Source organism: Amia ocellicauda, chromosome 18 (assembly GCF_036373705.1).
Source record: "Amia ocellicauda isolate fAmiCal2 chromosome 18, fAmiCal2.hap1, whole genome shotgun sequence".
Taxonomy (NCBI): domain Eukaryota; kingdom Metazoa; phylum Chordata; class Actinopteri; order Amiiformes; family Amiidae; genus Amia; species Amia ocellicauda.
The window spans coordinates 2,846,757-2,866,760 of NC_089867.1; the positions used below are offsets into that span (position 1 = coordinate 2,846,757).

Below are 20,004 nucleotides of genomic sequence, written 5' to 3' on the forward strand. Positions count from 1 at the left end.
CCCCCCCATCTCCAGCAAACACACTTAACAGTTCATTTAATGTTAGTTAGTGCAAAATGGAAAGTGGATTTAACATTCCTCCTCAAATATTTACACAAAAAGAAGGTGCCATCTAACATGGCCAACTTTTTCTTGGTGTCAAAGAAAGATCAATTCTTTATTTCTACAAAGAATCAGCTCTTGAGAGCAACGTCATTCATGAAAAGGGCAAGAGTGCATGTACTTAAGAGTTATAAAAAAAAAGCAACTGAAATATTCAGTATCCTTTGAAATACCTTTCTGTTTGAAGCCATCAGCAGACAAGAACGTTGCGTCTTTGCACTCTCCCAAGATAAAGAGAATGCTGTATTCTTTTTTATTTCTAAGAGAATTCTTTCAGTGTCAGGTATGATGGAAAAGGCCAGTGTAAAAATAACATAATTATACATCTGAGTTTTTATTGATGAATACCAAGCAGTTGCATAAAGTTACCCGGGGTTGCCATAGTAACAGATATGAACATCAGTTACAACAAAAATTTAAACAAAAAATAAATATATAAACACAAACCAATAAGGGCTGGGGCCTGTTTTCCTTATGGTGACACATTTCTTGATTTAGTACAAAGTTTTCTTCCAAGGTGTACTTCTACTAAACTTTCCCCAATTATAAAATCTGAACAGTTGTAGGCTAATTATTAATAACGGCAACATTTGTAATTATCCAAGGTAACTCACAGCCAAAAACATAACTGTATTCAACTTACTCAAGGTAAAAAGTTACATATTGCACATTTACATCATGTAGAGTACTAATATGGATATAAAAATAGTAAAGGAGACCTAATTCATTCCTTAATTTTACCAACACCTTTAAAGAAAATGTCCTTCATGGTGAAAACATACATGATTTCATGGGGGCTTTGTTTCCTCAGTTATTCATATGACTTATACTCTTGTTGAAATGTAAAATTTGCACAGAATTAACAACTCTGTACACATTTACTAACATGTGTACTCTGGCTACCGCTGTTTTTGTGGACTAGCAGTGGTTACTTTAAATGTTGTGGCAATTAAGCAATAATGTCTGTCCCACATGCTAATTACTGATAATGTGTTATTGATTTTGCAAGGACTGTCTGCTTTGCCCAGAAGCTGCAGTAGGTCATGAACAGGAAACATAACCTTTGAGAATTTTAGAAGAACTGAAATTTTCCAACCACTGCGTAATCTGTTGTTGAAAAAATGCCCAACATCGCACTGGTGTGTGAATGATGACAATGTTAAGGATGGCAGGCAGGTAGAAATAGGAGTTAAACTATAGTACAGCCAACCCTGAAAAGCAGGACCCGCTAAGACTAGACTGGACAGAATATATTCTTAAAACTTAAGAGAAATAAAATCAAGTCTATTTATTTTCGAATTTGGTAGAATTGTTATGAAATGTCTCAACTCTGAGAACTGGATACCTTATGCCAAAAAGAGAACCTGAATGACTGGTGTAGCAATACAATGAAACAAGATCACAAAAAGAAAAGTGTCTCAGATGGATACAATTGTGCTGAATTCTGCAAGTTTCTGTTGGGGCTCACATAACACAGATACATCACCACATCACCAGAAATGCCCTTGAGCCCTCAGTGGCTCATCGATGCATATACTGTAACTGTACACTAAACAATTACTGTGGACAGGCACCCAGTTTGTTTTTGTTCACTGTATTCAACCAAAGAGGTGCAGGAGCTGGATAATTACTCATTCCTCTATTAGCTCTTTTCAGACCTTGACACTACCAGTCACATGAATAGAAATAGGTTTGTTGGACTTTGTTTGGTTTGGACATGATTATGATGGCATTCCAATCACTACAATTGTGTTATTACAGCGTGCAACCCTGTTCATAAGCATTCCAATTCATGGTTTAGATTTTAAATTATCTTAAGGAGGAAGATCCTGGCGAATTTCTTCAGGATAAGTAAACACATTGTCTGTTAAAGGGCAGCTATGAGTCAAAGAGGATACCGAAAGCCTGAAATCTTGAATCAAGCACTTCCAGGTTTGTTACAGTGAAGTTCTGGTGAGGACATAGGTGAAAGGAGGGAAAAAATTGCTATGTATGTGAATGCAGGGCTTGTGTCAGTGTGGGGTTATTTCCTTGTGCACCCCAGAGATACCATTCAATTAGACACAAGCACCTCCTAAAACCCTTTGGCATTAGAACAGAAAGAGCAGTGTACAGAGATAAAAACAGACTGTACATTGCTGTATTTAAAATGGACTGCTATAATTGCACATTTAACATTTTAGAACCCTAATTTAAGAGTATGTTTGAATTACTACACACTATAAATAGCAATCAAATATAGCATATAAATCGCTAATATTTGTCCATCTGATTGGTTGCGGAAATAAGTGAACAATTGATCAGTATAACCAGTTTGCTGTTCATATTTATAGGCATTTTGTTGGAAGGATTTAAAGGGATGGCTGCCTCCTCCATTTGGGTTAACTTGTGAGCAAGATGCTTTTTATAAAATAGTAATTGTCCCCTGCCAACATCGAGTTAATTGAGTATTTGTTTAATTATGACTTTCAATGAATTCATTAATTCTATTCTTACAAAAACTAGGTTAATAGGTTGGTGAACTAAAGTCTGGCAAGACTGTAATTTATTCTAGCTCTGAACACTTATCCCAACAAGGACGTTTTGATTAGTTAAAGTAGGGTAATATTTCCCACCCCCCCAGTGTATCAGGGTGGTTTGAGAATGATCTCGTGATAAATGTATAGACAATTTTTTATGGTCTTTTTTATGTGTTTGGATACACTTTGAATGTACAACTCTGTGACTGTGGATGGTAAGACCTGGAAACACTCCTCTAAACCAAAAGAGTTTGAAGCCCTAGTTCCATGCCAGTAATAAAGCCCAAACCTTAATGGATAGCCTGAAACCCTGAGTCACTGCAGAATAAAGCCTAATGTGTCCCATTTGTGCTGTCCCCACAGTCAAACTGTGCTGTGGTGTGTACTGGCATAACTAATATGTTGTTTGTTCCATCCTGACACTGAGAGCACTTGAGATGGGGAGAATTGTTGCCATGGGCCAGGGAACCATATGCTTGAGTATCAAATTGGGCAGAACCAACCCATTAAAAACAAAGACTTCTAAGCATTATTTCAAAATGTGCCTTATTTCAATGAGTTAATTGTAGCCTCGTGTACATTAGAATGGCCCCCTCAGATCACTCTTGGCATTGACAGAAGAGCAGACTTTCACAGAGCAGTTGCAAGATTTTGAACAACGTTTACTTTTTTCAGTTAAAGTTGTCTAGAACAATAATCAATTACAACTCACATTTGAAGACCAGGAAACACATGCTAGGCCATGTGTCCACAGCATGAGAGTGGAGAAGCAATCCTATTTGCTGGCACGTAGTAAGTCACCTTGTCCCAGTGCGATCTGATCTGTTCTTAAAAAAAGTTCCACGCACCAAATCACACCATCACAGATGAGAACACGGGCCTTGATACTTGAGCAAATCATGGACTTAAGTATTTTTCAGGCTTGTAAGCAGGTTTTGCAGTGATACTTGTTAAAGGAGGTGACCAAGGTTATTTTTGGTCTCCTACTCAGAAGAAGCCTTTAAATTAACTGTAAGACTCTTAAGTTCCTGGGGCTTTATACTATGGTGATGTCCATACGAATCCTTACGTAACGATGTTGTGCGTCATGTGACTGTTGCCACACGGCATGTACAAGTTTCATGTTTGTTTGCTGGAAATCCAAAATGTTTAGAGAGGTGGCACAAGCGTTAAACCAAGCAAACATGTAAAACATTTCAGGACCCCCCCAACCCCTCAAAGGGTCCATAAAGTATGCAATCTTTATTCCAGACCACCTAAAATTCACAGTCATTTTTAGTTTTTCTATAGATGAATGCATATATAATGAGTATTAATAATCATACCCAAAGCAGGTGGATGCCTGCCTGTGAACAATTACATCATGGAAACTAATGATACAAATTTGTGCAGATTGGTCTCCTAATCAACGGGCGGCAATCTTGGCTGCAGGTGATTTGGAACATGAATACAGTTATTTATTTATTTATTTATTTATTTATTATAAACACAATCAACTATTTCCGCATTTCAAGTGAATTTCAATAGGTACAGTCCAATGAAAAGCCCTCCCATTAGAATGGAGTTCCCTATATAATGGAACGAAATGGGATGTCTCTGCCACACCATAGGGGTATCTTGGAATTACTCTGGTTAAAATGGGACTCACACCATCTACTATTTTTGGGTGGCAGATCCCATAAGGTATATCCGGGACAGTGCCGTTTTTAAAATATACATCGACATTCATCTGTGCTTTTGGAGAAAACCAATTTCTTAACACACGCAAATGTTTAAAATATTCACTAACCTTAACAAAAATGTTACACCCCTTAAAACCAATATATTCATGATGGCATTTATGGGAAACAAAACACACATTATGAAAATGTCATGAAAAGGGCTGTTTTATTCTTTGAATAGCAAGCATTCAACAGGCTATACAGGGCCTAACTGTGATTTAAAAGACACTTTCTATTGAAATGTGGCGATTCACAGAACTATTTCAAGATGAAATACTCAACACAATTGTATTCTCCAGCCCTAGAGCTCAGCGTATACCCCATTACACTAATTTTATTGCTTATATACAAGATGTCCGCAGTTTCTGGTAAAGCATAAGAAAGCAGGTCCAACACCTCTATCAACCTCTTTTAAAAATGTGTGATTTCCAGAGTCTCATGGAGTCCACCTATATATTAACTCTTTTAAGTTAATATGATTATGCTGAACACTTAGTAGTCCTAATTGTAGTTTTAAGAATACACTTCTTGTCAATGAACTTCCTGTCAAGGCATCTCCAATTTTTCACTGTAGTCATAGGGTTCCTTTGTTCAATTTTTTTTTGTAGCAGTGTGAAAATGACATCACCTAGGGTTGCATCTGGATACTATGCTGACTGGCTCAGCTGGTATCAGCTGCACTTGTCTGTTACTCTTTACGTGGAAATAATTTAAATTATACCACATGCCAACTTTGCTTCTTTTAAGAGCAACACATCGAACGGCACTTACAACCAATGTAATTTCCTTCTTCAAAGCTCCCTTTGCTTTCTTTGAATAATAATTGGATACTTTTCACATGGGCAGATATAAAGAAGTAGCAGAAAATAACATGTTCCATGCAGTACTTAAAAATACACAAAAGTGAAAGAGAGAGATGTACACAGCATACAGGTGGGGGAAATGATTTAAACAGAGCATAACTGGGGAAAGAAGTTATACTCCTTCAAAAACAACACACAATTTAGTATCCCCATTATATAATTAATATTTCAAAACTGCTACAGGAACAGAGGCTAGTGGCCAGTGAAAACAAACACATCACTTGTTTCCTGTAGGATAGTGTGAGGAGAGACAAACTTAATCAGGCAAGGACTATATCATTACAGACTTGTTCATGAGACAAGTGTGTGCTTACTGTGCATCTTCCTAATTGTACGACACATTAGGCCATATCTAATCTGAACTTCATGAGTTAAGAAAAGAAACAAATAAACTCAAGGGACAGCACTGAAGTTAGACATATGACCTTCCAATAAAGGATATTTTCAGTATAGCCAAACATCCTCCTACTGTCTGTATGAGACAACAAAAAAATAGTAGAAAAACAGAAGTAATCAAACAACACACTGGTCACCGGAAACTTTGTCTTAACAATTTATAAATACAACAGACTTAATGCAGTCAAATATATGGAACTCTTTACATTATTTATGATGTATACAGAAGGCTTAAATGACACACACATGTTGACTCACAAGAAGAAATGTTGTCAGTTCTTCCAAACAGTTGCACTGTAGAGTTGACACTTGCAGGTACCTGTCATAATCCGTGTGGTATAAAAAAAAAACCTATGCCACACTGAAACACAGGTGTGGGCCTACAGCAATGTAAATAGAGTAAAACAAACAAAAAAACAAAACAGAAATGTAGTACCTGCATTATTGGTATGCAAGGCAAATTAAGGGAAAATCAAATATCAAATATGAGATGCAGCTGAGTTTATATCAGTAGTATTGCACTACATTAAACAGCAGGGTTGAAACATTTGAGATATTCTTAAATGTAGTTTTAACGTACAGTAATCAAGTTAAACGTTTGTCTTATTACATACAAACCAAGATGTTCGCCCATCTAAGCATCACCCATGAACTACTATTCTTCACTTATTTTCATTTCTAACCATGTTCAAACAGTACTCGAGTGTAAATCTAAACCAACTTGCCTATTCGGAGAGAATTATATAATCGTTTTTTTTGTAGAGTGCAATTGTGGAAGAATAATCAGCATAAAACACATGTCATATTTTGAATTATAGATCTGTATTCTGCACACAATAAATAGAGTTAAAATGCTAAAATCAATGATGAAGTGATGTATTTTGTTAAAAGCTTTGAAATGGCAATACAGTGTTCATGTTACAGCTACTGCAAATTGAATGGATTGCTTTTGATATTTCCTGGTTTGATCGATAACTATAGTAAGTGGTATTTGATAATCGATTACATTATGCTAACTGCTTTGGATTCATTTGAGTATAGTTGTGTACTCAGTTCTCCCTTTGAATTGTAAGAAGGATAACTGTAGTTCTATAATGTATTTATTCTTAAAATACTGCAGTAATAGTGTCTACAATAGAGCAGGGGATGAGAAAGAAAAAAAAAAGAAAAACTTATTTAGGGACACAGAGGAATGCAAACTGCCCAAGTATCAACCCAAGGGTCAAAAGACTGTCAGCTTCAGTACTGCATAATGGAAAATACGTTTTTCTCCACAGGACTTGGGAGTATGACAGTTGCATAACACACAAGAGTACTTATTTTTATCCTATTGAACCTACTTAACCTCAGTCTCCCTTTCAGCACCCTCCTCCAACTCTAATCCCTGTAACTGCCCGAAAGTCCTATCGCACTCAGCACAGCAAACGTTGTGTGTAAAAACAGAGGTCTGCTTTCCCTATTGCTGGCTTTCCCTGGGTCTCCTTCCCCGTCTCCTGATTTGTGGACGTCAAATGATGAATTGTGTTCGTGCTCTCTGCCCTGTCATCTGGTGTTTCTGAGAGGAACAACTTATCGTACTACTGCTGTTTCTTCTCAGCTAAGGCAATCAAAAGCAGAGCATGATGCAGTATTCTTTGGAAGATACTCAGCAGGGAGTAAAACCTCCTTTGTGTTAAAATAAAAATGTATACTATATTATAGCAATTGGGGGACAGTTTTAGGTTTATCAATTCATTAATTAACTGGTAACACACTAGATTCACCACTTCCATGTCTCCTTAAGCTGGGTGAGGGAAAAAATAAAACACTGGGTTTTTCTCAGTGGATATCTTCAATCCCAGTATTGCCTGACTACAGATTCCCTGCCCCATAGGAGATTACATTTTGCTGGTATAATTGCAAATACCATGAAGACCAAGCCCTCTGTGAGAGTGCCCGTTCTCCCATAACACCCATGACCTCTAATTACTGAGGTAGGAAGCTTACCATAGTGTGTGTTTACCAAGTTACAAGCAGAGGTCGATAGCAAAGGCTCAGCAGTGCTCACAACACATCAGCCAGCATCACTGCCAGAGGATAATTGCACTAATTGGACCTTCGCTCATCCCAGCAAACACCCTGCTACCAAAGAACAGTGTTACACAACAGGGACATATACTGCTGTGATAAGCAGAGGACTGTAACACTTGCTGAATAATGAGGAATATCCCAGGCATCACTTTGGGAAAGAGTAGGGGAATAGAGATGGAGAACTCCATTGTGCGTTCACTCAGGCCATGAGGAGATACAATAGCTTTCTCATATCTCCTTACTGCAGGCTCCAAAGACTCACAGTTGCCATTAATCTGCAAAGAGTGGGAGTATGTTTGAAAACGGCATAATAAACAACTGCTCCGGAAAAGAGCTTACTTTCCAGTCTACAGTAGATAGTGTCCCTTTATATTCACATATAGGTGAACATAAAATACAGTAGCTTATATACTCAGACAGAAGTGACCATAAAGCTGTCAGCCTAGCTGTATCAAAAAATGGATATCCTGTATTCCTTCCAATGCAGTATGTTTGAGAGCTCTTGAATCCTTAAATACATTCTCACAAAATGATTTTCCTTAAAAACAAAGACATGAAAGAAGAACACCTTATGTTATCTTCAGACATTTGTCTCTTTACAGATCCGTCATGATGTACTATGTATCTAAATACCAACACACTTATTCTCAGTAAACACCATAGCTCTGCCCTTCTCCTTTTTCCAGTAGTAAATCCTTTTGCTGAGGCATCTCACAATAGAGTCAGCTGCTGTTGCACTGCTGGCTTGACTTTAAACCCCTCCACAAAGCGGCAGCCTTTTCAGGCAACACTACAACAATGCCCAAACAGCTGTCCTCACTGAACGGGCCTTAAAAGCCCATCTCCAAAGCTTTTGTTTTGGATCTAAACTTGTTTAAATATTTAGTAAATGCTGACCACCTGTCAATGTTCATCCTGAAAGACAGATCATTCACTTTAATAGTTCCATTTTAGCAAAACCTACAACAATGTCTCATCTTTTTCTGTCTTATTTTTTACTTCAGGAAAAAACAAAACCCTGTCCTACCCTGTATCTGAAGAGACCCAATACAGCAGTTTTTACAGGCCAGTTTTAAATCCATTTTTAAATACATTGAAACCTTTAAATTCTGATTCTGTAATTTACAGATCATTTGGAGCAAACCTACTTCCCGTAAGAGACTTCCTATAAGGGCATGTGTACCCAAGTAAGTGTCTTTGGATAAAAGTGTCAGACACCCAAAATGAATAATAGAAACTAATAGAACGAAAGTTGACCAAAGAAAGCCAAGAGACCTTTTTATAAATGTACTAAGCATATCAATATAAGCACACATGACAGCACAGACTGCTGTGCTGAGGGGACTATGTCTCTCTCTCTCTCTCTCTAGGGTAAAGTGGCCCATTCATTGCTCCAGTACTTAATTAATCAGGCTACATTGCTAGCATAAAGCCTTCCAGCACACAGTTGGACCTGCTTGCCAAAGCTGGGGCACAATCTTAATACAATTCCACTTTCATTCTGGAATAAGAACTGGAACTGGAATTCACTAGACTAAATTGAAGGGGAATTGAAACTGGACAAAAGGAATTAACCCCAATGGTTGTGTTCACAGAAGTGCATGATACAGGCAGCTGCAACAAAGTACATGGCCAATTATGCATGAGAGTGAAGAAGTTCTTAGACCTGGCTTCATCTAGCAGTGCATCCACATTCAACTTTCCTTGCTTTCTTCTATAAATTCCAATCATCCAATCAAAGGACAATCAGGAGCAAAGTTTACCAAAAGAAAAGGCTACAAAAGCAAGAAACGGTACTAAAAACGTTTGACGTATTGTTCAAAAAGTTTCAGAAGTCAATGCCATACTGTTTTATATCTTAAATATTAATTGGGCTCTAATGAATACAGACATGTTGCTGTATGTAATCACAAAAAAGTGACAACCACCAATATGGAAAACTAAGCTCAATAGTGATGGGAAAGATATATAGCTAACAAAGTAATGGTAGACTTAATAGTTACATGTCTACTGATGGGTTGCTAGGGTAAGTGGGTAAGTGCTATGGAAAGGGACCAAGCATAACAACCAGTGTGTGAGGCAAGGCAAGTAATAAGAGGTCATTTGTAAATAACCCACATCCTTCATACGTTCAGCCTAGTAAATGGTTATCAATTGTATAGATCTTGCAGAAATTATAAGGTCTTCTTTAAAACTTCAACCAGTTTTAGCATTTAAATCTCTTTGAGAACAACTGAATGGTCCACATTCTATAATAGCATATATTTAATTGGAAATAAAGGAGTCACCAATTGTATGCAAAAAAAGTATTCTGCATACTCAGTACACAGGCAGCTGTACATCATTTGAAACTGCACAGTAACAAGCTGATGGAAATTACTACTGCTGTCTTATCGGTCTTATTATCAGTTCCGACTATTACTTATTAGTCAGTTGTGCACTGTGGCGTGTGTTTGCAGTTCTGATTTTCACAGCATATGGGAGAAAAATGAAACATGCTTAAAATGATTCTGGAGTCTAGCTGAGGTGTCTCTTCTCATTAACTGGGAATGGTAAAGCCTCCATTCTACACAGTAACCTTACATAAGGTTTCAGATGTTGCTGTGTAAATGCCTTAATAATCAAACGTAGTAATGGCCAAATGAGAAGGCTGGTGGATTGGTTCCAAGTCTGTTTGCAAATCTGAAATAATTGCTTCAACACAGTATGACATTTTAAGCCATCAATATCTTATATTGTATAAATCCAGTAGTGTCCAACCAACAGTAGCCTATATCTGGTGATCAGAACCTGTTTGAAAAAGAAGTAAAGCCTCAGGCAACAAAGGAAGCCCTAGGCAACATGCCTCTTATGGGTTCATGTGTGTATTTTCATTAAATAAATAAATAAATAAATAAATACAACTGTGGTACAAAAATTCTCTGCAACATGTGCACTGATAAATCCACAATGGCAGATTCATGAGCTACTCCCCTCCCATGGAAACAAATGCTTAGGGAAAAGCCTCCTCCATGTACAAACAACAGACCCTTAAGTCACTTCAGAAGCATCCTATCACCTGTGGCACTTTTCACACACCACAGTCAACAGGGTTATTTTTGGTTTCTAAAATACAAAATCTCACTCCACTCACTCTCTCTCTCTCACACAAACATACACAAAGCCTAACAAACTAAGACAACATGCCTATTTGACTACATCTGAGAACTAATGGAAGCAAAATGAATAACATAAAAAAACAAGAAGAAAACTTAAAGTATGAATTTTCCTCTTTAAAACCTTGCCTCCTGTGTTTAAGCACCCTGGCCAATCTGGATACTGGCATTGCGGATTGAAACCGGGAAAGTCAAATGCGTCGGGGCCAAAGCAGGGCACAAGTTCATGCAAAAAGTTTCAAAGCTTCCTTTGCCACCAAATGGAACTCCTCTCTTGTATAATCCACTGTGCAAGTAATGACATTCAATACTGTAGTTTTTACGTGGTTTTATTTCCTTTTTGTGTGTGTGTGTATATTTCTTTTTAGTAGACTCAGGCAACCCTGGAAACGACTTGCTAGGGAGTTAGTCTTAAGCTCCTCTGATCCCTGGGTACTGAAGCAGAAGACCACAATGACAGTTCTTATTTAAGTCACTGCAGTAAGCCAAAGAAAGAAATTAAACAATTCCTTGCAGACAATGCAATTTGCAAGAAAATTGCAGGAAGCCAATGAAAAAATCTAAATCAATCACAGTTTGATAGAAATGAGAGGGATGGGGGTGGACTGCCAAATGGCCAGCTTATTACATTGAATATCTGGCACAGAAAAAAAGGAGAACTTCCCCTTTAGAGATAAACCAGACTAGTTATCTTCAGTCCCCAATGGCTGTTTGTTTGTACTGTGTTTCCTTCAAGACCCCAGTAAATGGAGGCCAGTCAGCCTCTCTGCACTTTTTTGCAGATACGTATAGTCTGATTCCAACTAAGATCAGAAAGCCACAAGCTTTCCACACATCATTCATGAGCTGACTGCCACAGCCTCAGCTGAAGATCAGTTCCACTTGCTAGTATCCTCAACACCACAGAATGAATTAAATAGACTCTGATGCTTTTTTCCCCCTCTCACGCTCTCAAAGATGGATAATGCCCCTTGACAGTGCAGAACATGGCACAATGATGACGAACTCGAGTGTCAGTCATTCCTGATTTCTCTCTCTACTTCCTGCTGTGCCTGAAAACAGAAATTGTGCTGCAAAAAGCAACCCACTGTAAGGAGAGTTATGCAAGCCGGATGGAATCACAGAGAGAGCATTGCAGATGCATTACAAAACATTGCTGAATATCAGATCCAACTCTTTAGCTCTACAATCTACTTTTTGTCTTCCAAGACTCCTATGTCACTGGTTGCATTTCAGCACTTCTTATACACGTCAAAGCAATGCCCAGAATATGCCCCCCTGTATGCTCAGCTTAAATTCTACTTAAAATTTCAATTTACTGTTTACGATATTATTTGCGATGGAATTGTGTTTTCTGTGCCCTCACTCTCTCCTCAGTCTCCTACTTCAGAAAAAATGAAAATCACTTTCAGACTAGCTTTTATTTTAAATCATTCACAAGACTGCTGAGAAACTCAAACACAAAAGGCAGAGAGCTTACCTCACTTAGTAGAAATGTAAACCTTTAATACTCCATACCCTAGCAATTTCCAAACAACAGATAGATATGAGGAGCGGCAGCACCAACAAGTAGCAGAAGACGACGAAGAACTAGCAGGAGGAGCAGCAAGCAGCACCGTGCAGCAGCAGCACAAAAGTCCACAAGATTGTTAGAAGGCTTCAGCACTGGCGGCTGACTAGCAAACTCTGCCTCCCTGCTGACGTCAAAGCTCCAGTCACATGGTCAGATGAAAAGCCAAAGCGAGCCTCCGTTGCTGTGGCAACAGGAACATTGCACTGAAATGATTTCAATAGGTCATCTGTCACACTGTGCGCCCAGAAAAAAAACAGCACAAACTTCTCTATCAACCCCCCCCCCACCAAAAACAAAATTGCAAACCCACCTCCTCAGCCCCTTTAACTGTCCCAATCTCTTTTAGAGCTTCACTTTTTAGTTCAAAAATAATAACTAGCACTATGCACATTTTTATCTTTTCCACTTTTTTTCCAGTATTTATATATTTTCACTAAATGTTTTAAAGAAGGATCTGATTTCTATAGGGATATAGTTTGGAGGCTTGGGTTCATATTAACAGGAATAGATCAATTCTATGTTTTGTGTCATAAAAGCAAAGGCAAAAGCATAGTGACTGAAAACTAGCTATTCTATAGTACTATAAAATATAACTGTCAACAGATGTTTTTGCCTCTTCTTTCAGATTTGAGGGTCCTGAAAGCAATTAATGGAAATACCCTCCATCTCAGTAGCAAAACATGAGTGAGTTTTTTTATTTTAATAAAATAAAAACTAAAAAAAAACTCTGCTGACTCAGGATTTCTTAGAGCAAATCCTGTCCAGTTTGCAAGATTAAAATTTAGCAGCAGCAAATGCATGGCACACGCTAATCTGAAAAGAGCATTACTGTAGAACAAAGTGAAGTTGACATCCTTTAAATACAGTGTTCAGAAAAGTGCCATTTCATTAATAATAAACACATTGTTTTCCTGTACAACACCAGAAACAACAGGTTGTAGCTAATGGAATTCTTTATTCCATATTTGCTTGCTTTCTTAGTATTATGTAACTGTTTTTTTAAATTCTAGTACATCACTTTGTACAAGCAAAAAAGAAAAGAACAGAAATATCACACGCTAAAGGAACATTCCTCAGTCCAGCTCCAAGACTTCTCCGAGCTTCCTCTCATTGAAACATAATTGAAAACATAAAAGCAGCTTGTTTATTGATTCATGATTTGATAAGCTTTTTTCATCATTAGAGTTGAACCAACTTTGATATGGAAATAGAAAGCATTTGTTACAGGAACTGTGTTCAATTAGTTTTTCAGGAAGTACTTTCAAACAGCAGTTGACTGCAAAAACAATTATTTATATTAAAATAATGTTCAGTTTTGAGCCTGTTAATTTTACCATTTCTGTCATACTGTGCGTACAACACTGAAGCTCCACACTGTCAATAAATTGTTTATATTCATGTATAAACAAATGGAAAGATTTCAAACACATAGCAACACAGACAAAGATGTGTTATGTAATGTAATTCCTTGCTGATACTGGAAAATTGAAGATGACGGATTAAAGATAATGTAATATAAACTGGTATTCGGAAATCATGTATTTTTAGACCAATAATCGCACATACCACATATACATGTTGAAACAAACTACTGTAATAAAGATACAATTTCAAAATACTGGAGTCAGTTATTGGATTGAGAAACAGCATACCCAATGAGGAAAAAATGCTTACTTCAGAGGGAATTTCTGTTTTATTCATTGACTTATCTACTGTATAATTCATTCAATATAAAGAAAAGAAGAACAGCAGCAAGAAAATGGTAAAATCTTTTGACAGTGAAAAATGAAGAAGATGGTGAATGGAAGGATGGTGAAAGGAAGGAAATCACAACTGGGTCCCTCCAATATAATGCATAAAACTCCAGTGATGCATAGCATGCTAGAACATTCCTGTGTTGTGAAGCTTCATTTGAATACCATCTGGGCTTTTCGTGAATAGAGATGTGAGGCCCAGGCTGCCAAGAGAGAAAAGGTCAAAAGAAGCTTTCAGTAGCCCATGTCCAACCAGGGTGAAGGACTTGACCAGACTGAGGGTGAAAATGGGGGTTGGGGGAGTGGAGTCTGTAAGACACATGAAATGGACAAATGAGTCGTTTGAATCATTTTTCTTTCTTTTCAGTCAAGCTGTGAGACGCACATTCTCAGACAGTGAGGAGGAAAGGGAGACTAGTGAAGTCCACAGCCACTGGATAGAAAAGCCATATCTACAGGCAATAACAAAAATAATTCTTCTTCAAATATATAATATGAAAACTGCATTGAAAAAAAAAAGTATTTCAAACAATCCTACTTGTCAATCATATGACACCAATTTACTATTACATTTGAAGCAGATCATCCATTTATAAGCATCCAGGTTTCACATATTTTGAAGGCAACTATTCTGTATTGGATGGCATGTTGTGTGGTGAGTTCTTCAGCTTCAAGTGCATGTCCGATTCAACCTCTTTTTTAAGTAGTACTTTTTTTAAATGGCTGCTTAAAAGCAAACCAAGTGGCTTCCACCGAATTATAAATAAGCCGTAACACAGCCACACACGGGCTCCTATCATTAGATAATGACAGGTTTAAGGTAGCTAATTATCCTTATGGTTAGGGATGGGTGATATGACTTAAAAATGATATCTCAATATTTTTTCGAAGTTTGGGCGATACACGATATATCGATATGCCTTGTTTTTATCCAATCAAGCTACAAAATAAGACCAAAGACATTTAAAAAAGTCTTTATTTAATCATGAAATATGCAAAACTAACAAATATTACTATTATGTGTGTTATGTTATGGGATATATATATATATATATATATATACATACATACACACACATACATATACACATGATTTACTGTCACATAACAATAACACAAGTAATAGTTATCAAGCAACATATGTGCTGTAAAATGGTATAGATTCAGTTATATTTACCACAGTTGGGTTTAAAGTGGCGCATTAACATCTGCTAGACAGGGGACATTTCCACTCTGACTGTCGTGTTTCGATTCTACTTACCGGTACAGCACGTGTTAATACTAAATAGTTATAAAATATTAATAATAAAATAAATAAAATATAATAATAGCAGCTGTTATACCACTTCACAAACTAATGAAACTTTCTTCATCTGTTAATATTGCTTTCCAAATTATTAAAATGCAAACAAACTATTATTCTTTAATTTTATACAAATTATATCCGTCTAAATTAGCGGGGGTGGGGTGCTTGCAGATTGAGTTTAGCCCGGCGATGAGAGCGGGGCGGACCGTGTGCGCTAGTGCATTAAAGTATCTCTTGGTTGTGTTGGTTATTGTGTGTCAGGTCTCTCTCCTCCATGTCCGTCTGTGTTTCTGATTCACATTTCTTGCCGCATCCGACACGTGTGGAAGAACCGGGGAGAACGCAAAGGGTGCAAATGAGGAAAAATACTGCCGTAAAGAGTGCGATTTGCGACACCACGATATAAACGATAGCGCATAATATGAAACGATAGACGTTTTTCTATCGTCATACGATATATATCGTCATATCGCACAGCCTTACTTATGGTAAAGGCAAAAGGACATTTAGGAGATCCTCCAGATAATCTATTATGTAGCAGAGTAGAAGTGACAGCTTTCTCATGCAGTTTTATGTGGCTCATTTGTTTAGGATTCCCTGTTCTCAATTCGAGGCTTTGAAAAGTATAAAAAAGCATGCTAAGGAGGTAGTGTCTCCCCCCCACACACATATACAAACATATAATAACTATATTGTTTGTAATAAATTACAGATATCTGAAGAATACAACTTCATATCTATTTACATCATATATTTATTTGTTTATTTGTAACTAGCTGAATGCTCCATTATTAAATTGAAATTCTGATGGGTACATTGATTAGGACAATGAACTACACTCCATACACCAACAAGTATATTTTTATTTAATATATACACATATTTTGTTTAATGGTTCACACATTAAAAATATAGGTCTGATTTCTTAGTCATAATTTCAAAGAACATGACTTTGAATTAAAAATGCTTGAGATTAAAAACACATTTTACACGTCAGTTAGAAAAAACTGAAGTTTTTGAAAGAATGCTACATTTTCAAAAAGAGTATGTCCTTTTGTAGTGGGATCCTTACCGTTTCTGTGAAAATCTCAGGTTTATTGAAGTGAAAGCTGTGAGGTCAGGGTCACGTGACTTGTTATGTGAAGTCTGCATGGATTTAAACCATTATCGCTGCAGTCAGAGGTCAGCACAATAAACCAGCTGACAGCGTTCAAATGATGGGAGTTGCTAGATTATGCAAAACTGACCGAGAAATCACTCTTGTACTCCCATTGATACAGTCTAGTTCAATGTTAACTTGCAATATTTCATGAAGGAGCTGCAGCAAATTAAAATGGTAATTGATCACATTAACAATTGAGTTGCAAGAGGATATAATTAGAGCTGTATACTCCTACGTGTTGACTTAAGACAGAACTGAATCACCAGGCCTTTATCATTTAATTTCTATAAATCTTTTTTTTAAGCACTTGCTTTTGTCTACTGCAAGATGTAAAATACCCAAATCACAATGACATACAGAAATAAGAGACTACACACAGTCTATGTATCAATCACCAATAAACAAACGACACAGAGAAAATGTGCCTAACCAAGATCTTAGATAAATTATACACAGCATGTTTCACAAGCTACATGCTCTACTGAATTATAAAATAAGTTTAAAAAACAAACAAAAAAAAACACACAAATGTTTTAGCTAGAATTGTATGCAAACTGAGCTACTGCAAGACTTTCAGCAAATGCGTCACAGCAGGAATCTCTGAAAATTAACACTGGTTTACTGGATTATTAAGCAAGCACTGTGTGTCAGAGCAGGTGGAGCTATTCACAACTGGACAGCATCTTGCACACAGAGAATTATCTCAATCTAGACCTTGAGCTGCAAAGCTTCGAAATGGGCTTGGATTGCTTCCTTGCTCGGATTAATGAAACAACAGCAGTGAGCGCGTGGCCTTGCAATGATCTCGAGTGTAAATGAGTGGGGACGCACCAAACCGCACAGAGCACAAACAACGGGTAGGAAGCTGATGTATGTGGGAAGAGATGGACATATTGAGTAACCACTTTCTCCATTAACTCTGTAGGGAAATCGATGCAATTAAATTGCTCACACTCCTTATGGGCATCCTCCCCCATTATAATATTTGTTATATTTTGATTCTCTAAATACTGAAAATAAGTATACGGCCAATCTGTCCACTGGAACAAGGTTTTAACAAGTAATTACAAAGGACAAACCTGACTGTGCTCTAAAGCCAAAAACAAGATACCCCACAGAGGTTTTCACACGTTCCGTTTGCTTGGATGGAGGAGTTGATCTGCAGCGTCTGGGGACATGGTGCTATTTCCGCACCGGTCTTCACACACTGCCAATATCTCTGCTATGACAACCTGACTGTAATCTGCTCAATCGCTTAATCACCAACTCCGAAAGCATTCAGCCAACATAAGTCACGTAAGCCATTAAAACTGTTCCTCATTCATCATTCATCTGAGGGACAATGGGGTTTTGCTTTGATGTGTTACTATGTCTCGTTGCCATCAGTTGAGAGGCATTTGCAAATCAAAAGAGAAGACACCCAGTCGCACAGTGCTGCTCTGGATCAGCACAGGCCGGAGTGGGACATCGTTGACAGCTGCTCAGATTTCACTTTTTCTCATGGAGGAATGCCTTGGTCTGGCTCGGGATTAATGGGGGACAAGACACGTATGAATTTAATTAAATCCCTGGCGCCCTCTTTTCCCTCCTCGAATTGACTCACGTTTACACATAGCAATTCCACCTCCTATTCCCTGAATTCACACTGTAGCCGGAGAAAGAGGCCTCAAACACCAGGTTTTCATCACACGGTGACACAACAGCACACCATTTACAAGAAGCAGAGTTCTTTTTAAACTAGGGATATATACTCCAGGATCACTGCTCATCTGAATTGTAGAAGTCTCAGAGAGGCCAATCAAAAGCATGCTTTATTGAAAACACGTCTAATGTTTCCTGTTGCATTGAAACACTGCAGAACTTAACTCTGGTCTTAATATATCACAAAGAAGATAAAATTAGAACAACCTTCATGGTGCAAGTACTATTCCTAATCACAGATATATTGAGGAATAAGATTTGAATATTTTAATTTCACAAACCCTCAAGGCACCAGCAAAGCACTTGAGAAAAGTCCCTAATTCTACAGAAATTAACATGATGAGACAAATGTGTTAAAGATGTGAGGGCACAATTAATTTGAATAGTATTATCAAACGCAATTTTCATAATTTCATTCAAAACACTTCTCAAAAGCCTAAAATTATTATCTCTACACATACATTGAAGCTATCTTTATCATGAATGCTCTGTATAGGGTGTCTCTGGTCACAAAACGCAGCTTTCTAGAACAAAAAGATCCTCTATTCAGAAGATGAGGAACAGGGATCTATCTATCATGCAATGTGGACAATACCTGTTGATGAGCATTACAATACCCAAGAGAAGCACACACTCATTGAGAAGAATGATGGCTATGCTGGAGTTAAAATGTATAAGTCCCTGAAACTGCCCGGGACCATGAGCAGCTTTGATGTGTTCTGAACGTCTGTGTTGGAAGATGAAATTCTGTGTGTGCAGCAATTGTAGGGCTTTTGTTTTTCTTACTTAAAAAAAAATAGTTTTCTTATTTTTTGCTGGGACTCCTTGTGTTTGAGACAGACTTTGGCTGCTTTGTCCCTGGCGGCTTTCTCTGGACAATCAAAAGAGTTTGTCAACCAATTAGTTATCCACTTTAAAAGCATTTATTATTGGTCATTATTTGTCTTTAAGAACTGGTGACTGTTCATCAACTGAACTCATCTATAAAACCTGAACCACTGTGTGTGTTTACCTGGGGTGAGCTAGCCTGAAAGTGTTAAAAAAGAAAAGGTGCATTTGGAATCATAATCTGCCGTACTGGATCTGAATACTTTGATTTTCAGAAGTTCTCAAAACACACAGCTGGGGAGGATAGTATTGAGACCCAGGCTGCTGCTATAAGACCATAACAACTATGCAGTCAGAGTGAAAAAGGCATTTCATACTGGGGGTAAATGTAGAAAAAAGTAGAAGAAACACACATTATGCAGTACATTATATAACAGAACCTAACAGTGAACCAGAATAAAGCAAAATGATGGGAAAATACTGAATGTTTTCTTTTCATATCTCAGTTACGACACATTAAAAAAAAAAAAAAAACAGTTCATAATTACAGTGGCACTGCATAATTATGCCATGTTTCCACCCGATAGTGCAAATACTCAAAGACTGCAGCCCTGACTCCTCCTTTACCACAGCTCAGAGGGGTGTTAATAGCAAGCAGTGCAACTCGGGCAATCTGCAAAGAAAATTTGCAGGTATTTAGTATAACAGTTGGCTAATTAATTAAAAATTACTGGCAGAGTATTTTCAATCATGCATAATTTACTATGCACAGATTAACAAAAGAGAAGTAGGAGCTTCCCAATTTAGGATGATTCTTGTTCTCTTTTTTTAATAAGCAGCAGCACATTAATAAA

At 37.4% G+C, this 20,004-nt stretch overlaps 1 protein-coding gene across 2 annotated transcripts in view; it reads right to left on the reverse strand.

Annotated features, from left to right (window-relative positions):
• Positions 1–20,004, reverse strand: part of LOC136713371 (neurocalcin-delta) — a 90,984-nt gene that overhangs the window by 23,772 nt on the left and 47,208 nt on the right. The window contains exon 1 of one of the 2 annotated variants that reach the window (XM_066690401.1): positions 12,307–12,480. The exons of the other annotated variant lie outside the window; for it this stretch is intronic. The gene's annotated coding sequence lies outside the window, so the exon portion shown is untranslated. Of the gene's footprint in view, positions 1–12,306; positions 12,481–20,004 lie in introns of those variants that run through there. 2 annotated transcript variants of the gene reach the window in all.